Raw genomic sequence first — 11,922 nt, 5'->3', positions numbered from 1 at the left:
CCTTTAGGGGAGTACTAAGATTTGGCGCTAGGATGATCTACCTATAGATGTTTTACCTATTCATCTTTGGCGTCTTTTCACATCATTGATGACTCATACTTGCCTTGCGGTAATCCTTCTGTACCAAGGATAACAAAATTCCTTACTCGCAAGGGTGACACCTAGCGTAACGAGCACACATAGTCCCTTAACCTTAACTTTGCTCACATTGCTTGCTTTAGGGAAGCGTTTTCCTGAATGACCTTTCTCTGAATTCCTCATGAATATTCTTTTGTTGTCCATTTTATTATCGTCGGAACACAATCTGAAATTCTCATGATGTCGACCATTATCAAATCACTCAGTCCCTAATTCATGTTTAGTTTATCTTGTTCACCAACCCATACTGATTTCTATTACTCTGGGGTCTAACTTTTCCTTCTGGTAATCATGTTAGAGTCACGAACTTATTTCTCGAAATGAGGATGGTGACGTTATGACCTATACTCTCTTGTTGCCTCAAGGCCTATCACCTCTCGTATTTTCCTTCCCTTGTCTATAGACTTTTTAATACTGTCATCATTTTTTTTATCTACCGTTGTCATTCATATATCACATCTTACTCTTTATGCTTCATTAACTCTCTTCTTATTTCCCTGCTAACATTTATGTCCATCACTTTGTTCTGAAAACTTCAACAAGACGTTCTTTTGCTTTTAGCTCTCCTTGATCCGTCCACTGGCTCTTCGGGTTGCCTAACATTCTCACTCTACTAGGGACGGGAGCTATACTAAGATAATATTTATCCTTTTTAGGCTTCCAGTGCCTATCTTTGTAGTACTCATATTTGACTGTACTATTTTAGAGTGCACCATCTGGATGTCTCACAAGGAGATCTATTAGCATATTTGCAATATCCTTCGGAAATGTCAACTAACGCAAACAATCCATCCACCATTTTGGGTCATTCTAACCCCAGCCAGATCCTGATATCCGTCCTTCTCTTAGACTACTTCTGTTAGCCCCCATAGGGCATAAATGAAGGTAACTTAAAAGGCTTATATTCCTCTGCCTGAATTGTAAATACTGATAACCTTCATTAACCGGGTGCCTCGTACCCTTCTTCACCTTGCTTATTTTACTTGTTGAAACTTGTATCTTCTGATTCTCTCGTTGGTTTTTACCATATGGGTGGATAGATATTCTTTCCTTAAGGTTCCTTATCAAGAAGCTTACATGTCATAGTACACACATGTTCTACTAAAGGCCTTACATTTACTCATCATAAGCATCATGAAAAATTGTTTTCCCCTGACTCAACTCTTCCATAGCCACATTAAATCTCTTACTTGTCTTTTTGGATGTAGGTACCGTCTTTTTACGAATAGAATAGAATTTAGGAGTTTGAATACTTACAAGTGAGCTCTGCCATACGATCTAGAGTAAGAAGAAAGAGTGACGTCCTAAATGCCATGTAGCCTCCTGCTTATAAGTGTGGTGCACGACACATCAATGAACAAGACTCTATTAGACACGGCTTATAGACTCCCTAAGACAAAACTGCTCTAATACCACTTTTGCCACAACCCAAACCGATGGGTCGGGACGGGCACCTGGTGCCTTACTCAAACGAGTACTAATGTAACGTATATTTATCATTACATCAACATGGGTAAATGGGCCAGAAGGGCCGTACGAGGTAACACGAATAAAACATGAGGGAACACTCGACATAAAACGACCCAACATGATATACTGACTTATACGTATGACGTACGAGCCTATAAGGCCAAAATAATCACTCGTACACTGAACATAGGCCAACAAGGCCGTACAATCTTCCATATACATGACATATGTCTACAAGCCTCTAAGAGTACATAAATGTCATAAGGCCGGGACAGGGGCCCAACATACCAATCAATACCTGTCTAAATCATACTGACAAAATAAGCAACTCCGAAGCAAATGGAGCGCACCAACATCTTCCACTGAGCTGATAGCCTACTTGTGGGACTCTCAACCTGTCTATCGGGACCTGCGGTCATGGAACGCAGTGTCCAGAGGCAAAAGGGACAACATTACAAATAATTGACCGAGTATGTAAGGAATGAAAATCAGTAAATAATAGACATGAGAGAAACATGGAGTAAAAGACTCAACATGTATATCTGAATGGCCCTATGAATTATTTAATATTATAATGTCATGCATATGCGTATAAATTTCATACCATGCATGGGCATATGCGTTCATAACATTATCAATCCTTTGAGGGCATCCCATCATATCATCTCGGCCACTATGGGCAAATCATCAACGTATACCAACTGATTAGGTGGTGGNGTAAACGTGGCGTAATGATTTAGAGTGTTCATAGAATGGTTAACAGGAAGGTTTTGAGGAATTTGGCTGGTTGGTTGTGCAATATCATGTCAACAATGAAGAGAGAATCTTGGTGGGTTCCAGAGTTGTGTAATAGTGGCTTCAAGCTAAGTGGGAGAGTCCCACCGCCTACGATTGGGTTGCATGGTTATCTATTTGTCAGGTTCGGGTTTCTCTTGGAACGTCATAAGACCATTATGCCTTTGAGTAATATCATGAAGTAAATTTTATCAACTTACGTATTTTCTAATAACCATGAACAAATGATAGAATAATAAGACATATGGGAATCAAGAACATAGGAACCTATAGTATTTCGATGAACAGAATTATTTATGGAAGTTGTGCATTTGCTCCTTTCGTTTGTATCGTATAGATCATGTGAAAAAGAAAAAAGGGATAGCCTTAACGATACCTAAGCCGATTATCTTGATAAAGATTGCACCGTACCTCCTTAGAATCGCAAATCCCACGTTGCTCTAGTATTACATGGTCTTCGTATCGAATGTTTGGAGCAACTACGTTGCTATTGCAAACCATTAGCTTTGCTGAAGCTTTCTTTCTTCATTTTAATAGATNTGGCCCTATGAATTATTTAATATTATAATGTCATGCATATGCGTATAAATTTCATACCATGCATGGGCATATGCGTTCATAACATTATCAATCCTTTGAGGGCATCCCATCATATCATCTCGGCCACTATGGGCAAATCATCAACGTATACCAACTGATTAGGTGGTGGTGCGTATATAATGCCGTAACCTTTTCCCATATCCCATATACATATATATACATATATACACATATATAACGCCATCTTGTTATGGGTCAATGTACATGAATGCAATGCATGAGAAGTACGTCAATAAAATCTCTTGGAACGTCATAAGACCATTATGCCTTTGAGTAATATCATGAAGTAAATTTTATCAACTTACGTATTTTCTAATAACCATGAACAAATGATAGAATAATAAGACATATGGGAATCAAGAACATAGGAACCTATAGTATTTCGATGAACAGAATTATTTATGGAAGTTGTGCATTTGCTCCTTTCGTTTGTATCGTATAGATCATGTGAAAAAGAAAAAAGGGATAGCCTTAACATACCTAAGCCGATTATCTTGATAAAGATTGCACCGTACCTCCTTAGAATCGCAAATCCCACGTTGCTCTAGTATTACATGGTCTTCGTATCGAATGTTTGGAGCAACTACGTTGCTATTGCAAACCATTAGCTTTGCTGAAGCTTTCTTTCTTCATTTAATAGATGAGAACAGTTGATTTTTGTGAATTAGAAATGTTACTTTTAACCCTTTCGGTGTGGGCCCCACTAGGATGACTAATCCTTTCCTAAAGGCCTCTGATTAGGCCACCTTTCCATTTAATTCAAGAGTCATTATACGGCATGGTGGGCTGCCACGTTTTGGAGATTAATCAAACTTATGCAATAATTATCCACTTAATTCCTTAATTGATTTGTTAATCCCTTATTAATCCATAATTACCCATTTATCCACATAATTAGGAATTATCTCAAATTACTTAAAATATTACTAACTTTTAACATACTTTGTACACCTTACTATTATGGTCATGTGGTACCTTGAATGGCACTAGTTCATAAATACCGGGTATTATAAATCGGACCGTATTTTATCTCAAAATGTCAAATCTCGACGAGACTCATTTTCTTCGATTCCCTTACACTCTCACCTTCACGAATTTACTTATCACTTGTTTGAAATAGCATAGTGCTTATAATCACAAAATAATCTCTTCCCGAACTTACGTCGATTAACTTACGACAAAAATTTTACGTACGAAAATGCAGCATGTAACATCTCATTTCCGAGCTTTCATCAATTTGCGTATGGCGTTCTTTCACGTATGAAAACATGGGGTGTAACATTAGAAAATTCTTTACTTTACTTGTTAGTATTTGCTCCAAAGATTATATTATCAACATATATCTGAACTACGTAGAGATCATTACCTTTTTCTTTAAAGAATAAAGTATTGACAATTTTACCTCTCTTGTAGTCATGGTTAAGCAAGAATTTTGATAGTCTTTCATACTATGATCTTAGAGCCTACTTGAGCCGATAAATGCCCAGTCAAGCTTGTACACATGATCGGGACATTCCTTGCTTTCAAAGCCCGGAGGTTGCTTGACAAACACTTCTTCCTTTAGATAGCCATTGAGGAAGGCACTCTTGACATCCATTTGATGGAGCATGAATTCCATGTCAAAACCAAAGGCTATAAGGAGTCTAATTGCTTCCAATCTTGCAACTGGAGAAAAAGTCTCATCATTTTATGCCTTCCTCTTGACTATATCCTTGAACCACCAATCTTGCCTTGTTCCTTGTAGCTATTCCATCTTCATCAAGTTTGTTTCTGAAGCCCCATTTTGTGGCGATCACTGATCTTTCCTTGGGTCTTGGTACCAGATGCCAAACTTGACTTCTCTCAAATTGGTTGAGTTCATCTTGCATTGCATTCACCCAGTCTGCATCCTGCAAAGCCTCAACAACATTTTTTGGTTCAATAAGAGATAAAAAGGCACCAAAAGCACAAAGATCCTTCAAAGAATATCTGTTTTGATTCAACAGATTGGATTAGTAATTATGTTTTCAATGGGATAACAACATTGATACTTGTAAGGTTTGACAACCAACTGGTTTACCCTAGATGTTTGTGGACAGGCTCCCTCAAGGTTTGAGCATCAGTTCCTCTTTGTTCAGTTCCCCCTATCAGGTTGCCCTGGGTGGGAAAACCTGTTCCATCACCTGTTCCTTCCTTTGGTGAAGCTTCAATCTAGGCTTTGGTTTTATTTGAGTTTCTTACCAGCACAATTGCTTCATATTCATGTTCCTGCCTCTCAGAAAGAATGTTAGTTTCATCAAAAATCACATGTTCACTTTCTTCTACATACATAGTTCTTTTGCTATAAATCTTATAAGCTTTACTATGTGAAGAATATCCCAAGAATACTCCCTCAACACTTTTAGGATCAAACTTACCTAGGGAGTCTTTACCATTAATGTGCACAAAGTACTTGCATCCAAATGCCCTAAGAAAGGATATTTGGCTTTCTCCCTTTAAGTAACTCATAGTCAACAGGAGATCTAGTCACGCACCTATTTATGATGTAACATGCAGTGTTCACAACTTCTGCCCAGAAACTATGGGGCAGTTTACTAGAAAGAAGCATAGTCCTAGCCATTTCTTCCAATGTCTTATTCTTTCTTTCATCTACTCTATTTTGTTGTGGAGGCTTAGGAGCAGAAAAACTATGATATATGCCATGCTCCTCACAAATTCAGCAAATTTAGAATTTTCAAATTCAGTACCATGATCAGACCTAATTGATGCAAGTTGATTACCTTGTTGGTTCTGAGTTTTTCTAACAAAAGAAGTGAACATGTCAAATGCTTCATCTTTAAATGTTAGAAACAGTGTCCAGGTAAACCTAGATTAATCATCAACAAGCACCATAACATATCTCTTACCATATCTGCTCAAATGTTCTCATTGGTCCACAAAGATCCATATGGACCAGTTCCATCATTCTGGTGGTGCTTACCATTTTCTTGCTTTTGAAAGAGGATCTTACCTGCTTTCCCCTTGCACACACCTCACAAACTTTATCTTCCTTGAACTTAATGTTAGGCAGTCCTATTACCAAATCCTTGGAGGCTATTTTGTTGAGTTGACTTAGATTGGCATGTCCAAGTCTTTTGTGCCAAAGGAGGGGATTATTATCCAACACACTTATACAAGTGAGTTCATTATCTGAGAGTGTGAACAGATCCACAATATATATATATATATATATATATATATATATATATATATATATATATATATATATATATATATATGTTTTTCACTCTTTTTCACTGCAAAACTATCTTGTCATTGATAAGGTTAATCACAAAGCATTTTGTAGAGGTGAATGCAACCATATTACCTCTATCACACAATTGTGATACACTTATTAGACTGTACTTCAGTCCATCAATCAAGTAGACATTCTCAATAGAGTGAGAGTCAGTCTTACCTACCTTGACAACCCCAATGATCTCACCTTTCTTCTCATTTCCGAAGGAGGCATTACCTCCTTTAAGGTCCTCAAGTGAAAGGAACTGGTTTTTTCTTCCTGTCATATGCTTTGAGTAGCCACTATCCATGTACCATATTTGGCTGCTCCCCTTCACTTGGACCTGCAAAAGGAAATCAGTGGTTAGTCTTAGGAACCCAAAATGGTTTGGGTCCCTTTCTATAGGCAAAAGGATGAATCAAATTCTTTTTAGCCCAACTTGATAGCATATTCTTTCCTTGAACAAATTCTTTGTTCTTTTGGCTTACCTTTTCTTTTGCAATGCATTCACTTTTATAGTGACCTGTTTTACTACAGTGTGTGCAAATCTTGTTCTCAGGAAGTGTGATATACTTGCTTTTGGGATCTCACTTAGGTCCAGAGTTCCCAAAGCCAAGTCCTCTTCTATTGCTACTATGATGTTCTTATAGCCATGAAAGTGAATCGGAGGACCTATTCCATTTACAAGTTATGTCTAACTTATGCTTGACCTTGCTTAGATCTTCCTTTAGGCTTCTTAGATGCTCATCTCTTTTGTACAACTCATTTTTCATTTTTCCTACATTTTTCCCTAAAGTGAGTTGTGTGTGATCAGCTATCTTTTTACTTGTTCCTAATTTCAATTTTAGATTTTCATATCTAAGTTCTAGGACACATGTGTCAAGTTCATGAACCTGGTTCTTCAACATAGTATTTTCACTTTTTGTTTCACTAGCCCTTAGTTCCAGGTTTTGCACTTAGCTTTCAAAACTACACACTCTTTTGACAGCCGATCTTTTTCATTACTTACATCCTTAGATTCATCAATTAGCTCTAGGAGCAACTCACATAACCTTTCCTTAGACAAAAATTTTAATCTTGTCTTTGAGATGAGAAACACTTACCTCAGCTTCTTCATCTGATTCTCCAATAGCCATAGTGCTATTTCATCATCATCATCATCATCATCATCATCACCTTCATCATCATCATTTGAGCTATCTCCCAAAGTAGCGACCATAGCCTTTGTTGATCCTTTGTTGTTGCTTTCTTAGGTTGAACCTGTTCCTTCTTCCTATTCCTTCGTTCAACTCTTTTCTTCTTCCACTCAATTTCCCACAGAGGACTGTTCTTGATGTGGTGATCAGTCTTTCCACACTTGTAGCAACCATCATTGGTTTGTTTCTTAGGAGCTTTTGATTTGTTGTAGCTTCCACTTCTTGAAGAACCCTTTCCTTTCCTTAGGTACTTCTTGAAGTCTTTGGTGATCATGTCCATTTCATCATCTTTCAGATCAGAACCTTCAATGATTCTGAGAGCCAAACTCCTTTCCTTCTTAGGTACATCCATCTTTATAGTTTGTCTCCTAAGTTCATAGGCGGTAAGATTTCCAATTAATTCATCCAGTGGGAGAGTGACAATATTCTTTGATTCCTAGATGGCACTGATTTTACTCTCCCAAGTGATAGCCAAGACTCTGGTCAATATCTTTTCTACCCTTTCTTCTTCAGGAATAATCCTTCCAAGAGATTTCAGCTCATTTGTCAGTGTAGTGAACCTTGTGTATATTTCTTGAATGGTTTCTCCTTCCTTCACAGCAAAACTCTCATATTGAGAGTACAGTAGAGTTCCTCTGGATCTCTTCACCTGAGATGTTCCTTCATGAGCCACTTGCAGTGTGTCCCAGATTTGCTTAGCATTGGTACAACCATGGATTCTGCTGTACTCATCTGGACCAAGTCCACAAAATAGCCATTTCTTTGATTTAGCATTCTTCTCCCACTTCCTAAAGTCCTCAGCAGTGCAATCAGCTCTTGTCTTTGGCACATCTACTCATTCAGCATTTTCTTCAAGGTAGTCAGTGGACCATCGGTAACAATGTCTCATAGCTCATAGTCCTCCCTATAATATGATCTCGCATCCTATTTTTCCACCAAGAGTAGTATTGGCCGTTAAAGAGTAGTAGCTTAGCAGTGGATTGCCCTTCCCAGTTTCTAGGTGGTGCACTCATGTTGATCTTCTTCTAAGGTGTAAGCCACTTCAAGGAAAACCCGCTCTGATACCAATTGATGTTTTGCACTTCAACGCCACACATGAGGGGGGTAATTTGTGTGGTATCCAAATTTCGCATGCACAGATAATAGAGGGAACCGGTTCTTCTATGTGTTCCTTAGACTAATATTGCGGAAATAATAAATGCCGAAAGTAAAGAACGCAAGTATTTTTACGTGAAAAATACCCGGCCTAAAAAGTGAATAAATCACGACCTATTACTCAATAGGATTTTTCCCAACACTTCACTAAATTACTGAGCCAAAACAACATTTAATAAAACTCTTTGTAAACCTAAGGATTACCTCTAATCTCGTTGTGGCAACCAGCTTCTAACTATTGTGACAACTTCAATTTAACTCTAACTTGAATACTCAGAGTACCTAATACAATTGCTTCCAGATAAATCTAAAAGGTACCAATTGAAAACACTTACTACAATGAAACTAGAATAAAAGATAGTCACTTGGAATTGGTATCTGGTTCATGTAGCTTTAGGTTCACACACTTGAATCAAACAAGAATTGCTTGCAAAATGCCTTGCTATATTTCTCTCAACCCATGTTAAAATTTAGCTTTTGTGTGTGCTGTAAAGTGAGAACATCCTGTAATATATAGAGTTAGCAGAATAAAAAATAACTCGGGTTCCAATGCTATACTCTTCCTTGGCGGAAGAGTTCTAGTTATCTTCAACTTCTAACTCTTCCCTTATGCTTGATAAAGTTCTCTTCGAGTAAGGGGTCTTTCTCCTTATCATTTATGCAACCTTTTCGATCGGGAGATTTCAGATATAAACTCTTAAGCTTATCTCCCTCACGTGCATCCCTTATGCTTGAATCTGCCTATGTCTGTGTACACTGTGGATGGACCTGGTTCATGCTTGAGTTCCTTTGTCAATCATCAAAACAAACTTTACTTGGGCCAACAAATTCCCCTTTCTGATGATGACAAACTCTGTGCTTTTTATAACCATAGGCCATGTTTCAACTCAGCTCAACATCAACACAAAGTTAGAGAGCTTTTCATTTTTAAATGCGCTAATCATCAAGGAACGGGTTCATTAGGTTATAAACATCATAGTCCAAAGTAAAAGCACAACCTATCTCCCCCTTTTTGGCCTCATCAAAAAAGTTGCATAATTATGTTAGATAACCATATTTTAATAGAAATTACTCATGGCCACTTGGGCTACTTCAAATGCAATCACGGAATCAAGTATCATTTATCAATCTATTGATATTATCCATCTAAGAAGTATCAACAAACAGTTAGAGCACAGAAGCAGTTGATAATCATTGATACATAGTCATCTACACAGCATAAAGAGAAATAAAACACTGCATCATGAGCAAAAGAAACCAAAAAAAATCTCATCCGGATCACTGGTTGGTCTAACTAGGCTAGGAAGGCTTAAGGCTGGGAAGGACCGGGTTCTTGGTTCTTGGCTTGAAGCAGTTCCAGCATCCTAAAGAATGCCATCATTCTTCTCCTTCTCATTTTCCAGTTCGGCTCTAAGAGCATCTCTCTCAGTCTCCACTTTTGCCCATCTCTTCTTCAGCCTTTCAATTTCAGCATCCTTAGCCCCACTCTCTTGCACCAAGGCTCGCACTTTGCTGTTCACAGGTACCTATTTGGATGAACCGTGTTCTTTGGGAGTGGTGTGGACTTCATAGTCACAAGAAATCAAAGTGTTTGGCCCAAACTGATCCTTACTTGTACCAACTTCCCATTTCTTGATGGTTACCTTGAAATGTGCAAGTACAACTGTGAGAATAAAATAATAAGGTATGGCATGAGTTTTGTTGCCAGTCAGAACCCTATCAAGAAGCTGAATAAGAAATCCAGGCCAATTGATTTACCTCCCACTGTCCAAACATTCCATAAGGACAAGGTCCATGAATGTGGCAATGTGCCTCCTGTCCTGCCTGGGCAGCACAACTTTGTCAACAAATTCGAAAAGCACTTTGTGGGGTGGCTTCATCTCACTTTTGTATATGGCCTTGAGCTCAAGCTCATCTTCATTGTCACCAAACTTCCTAGTAATAGCAAGGGCAATATGGAAATTCTCTAGACTTGGCCATTTGAGCTTCTTATAATCATTGTACCCTTCGGCAGGTACGCCTAAGAACTCTCTCGGTCCTTTATCATCAAAACTCATTGTCAACCCCTTTACCACACTGATGACCCTACCATCTTTGATCTCACAATTTGCCATGAACTCCACTATCTCAGTTCTGGCCAGCTTTCCATACATCTTAAGGACCATGTCCTTCCAACCTTGCATTGTAACTTCTCCAGCAGCATTAACATACCTTCCTCCTCCAAGTCCCTGATGAGTCTACCTTTCAAGATGGTTCTAATCCCAAACTTAACCATCTTTCCCTTCTCAACATCATATTCTTCTTCTTCTTCTTCTTCTTCTTCTTCTTCTTCTTCTTCTTCTTCCTCCTCTATTTTCACTTTTCTTGATTTCAATGCAGACCTGGTTCTTTTATCCAATGTAGATGGCTCCGTGAACTTTGTTTTTGAAACATACTTCTTTGTGGAAGTCTTGAGTTTCTTTGCCTTTGGGGTCACAACCTCCATTTCTTTTGTCCCTCTTCATCCCAATGGACCAAGTCCATCTCATCAATTTCAATAGCCTCAACAGGCTCAAGCACCTTCTTCTTTCCCTTAGCAGCAGCTTTTCTCTTACTTTCTTCTAAGGCCTTTTCCAGTTCAGCCTCACTCTGCTTCTTCTGACTCCTTGTAGCTCTTCCTCTTGTAGGAGGAGTCTCTACAGGGATAGAAGAGGTAGCCTTTCTCTTCTTGTTTACCCTAGCAGTGACAGAGATTTTAACTCCTGAACTTCCTTTCTTTTAGGGTCTGCAGTGGTTTCCTGTTCAGATGGAAAAGGTTCTTGAACATCCTTCCCTAATCGAACCAACCCCTCAGCAGATTCTCCAAACCTACTTCCCCCTTTTCTTTTACACTTTCTTCTTCTCCACAATATTTCTCACTCCAAAATACCATTGCTCGTGTTTCTTCAGTCAGATAACAGGAGCGGGTGAACCTTCAGCCACTCCTTTTCCCATACCCCTCACAATACCTTGAACACCCTCACTCTCCTTTTCTTTTCTCATTTTATCTTTACCGCCTATTCTCCCAGACTCAATAGTCTCAACCCCCAGCAACCCACCAGAATGAACCTATTCTCCAAATTTGCAGCAACCTCAGATATGATTTCAGTAGTAATATTTGGGCCAGAAGTTACCTGCTCTATTTCAGAAGAAACGGTTTCTTCCCCTCAGTAGCAGATTTGAATGATTCAACAGATTTCTGGGGTTCTTCTTCTCTACTTGTTAATATTTCTTAATATGATTCATCAGATTTCTGGGGTTCTTCTTCTACTTCTTAATGTGTATATATATATA

Source organism: Nicotiana attenuata, unplaced genomic scaffold, assembly GCF_001879085.1.
Source record: "Nicotiana attenuata strain UT unplaced genomic scaffold, NIATTr2, whole genome shotgun sequence".
NCBI classification, from domain to species: domain Eukaryota; kingdom Viridiplantae; phylum Streptophyta; class Magnoliopsida; order Solanales; family Solanaceae; genus Nicotiana; species Nicotiana attenuata.
The sequence above is the reverse complement of the archived record's forward strand: the minus strand, read 5'-3'. Positions refer to the sequence as shown.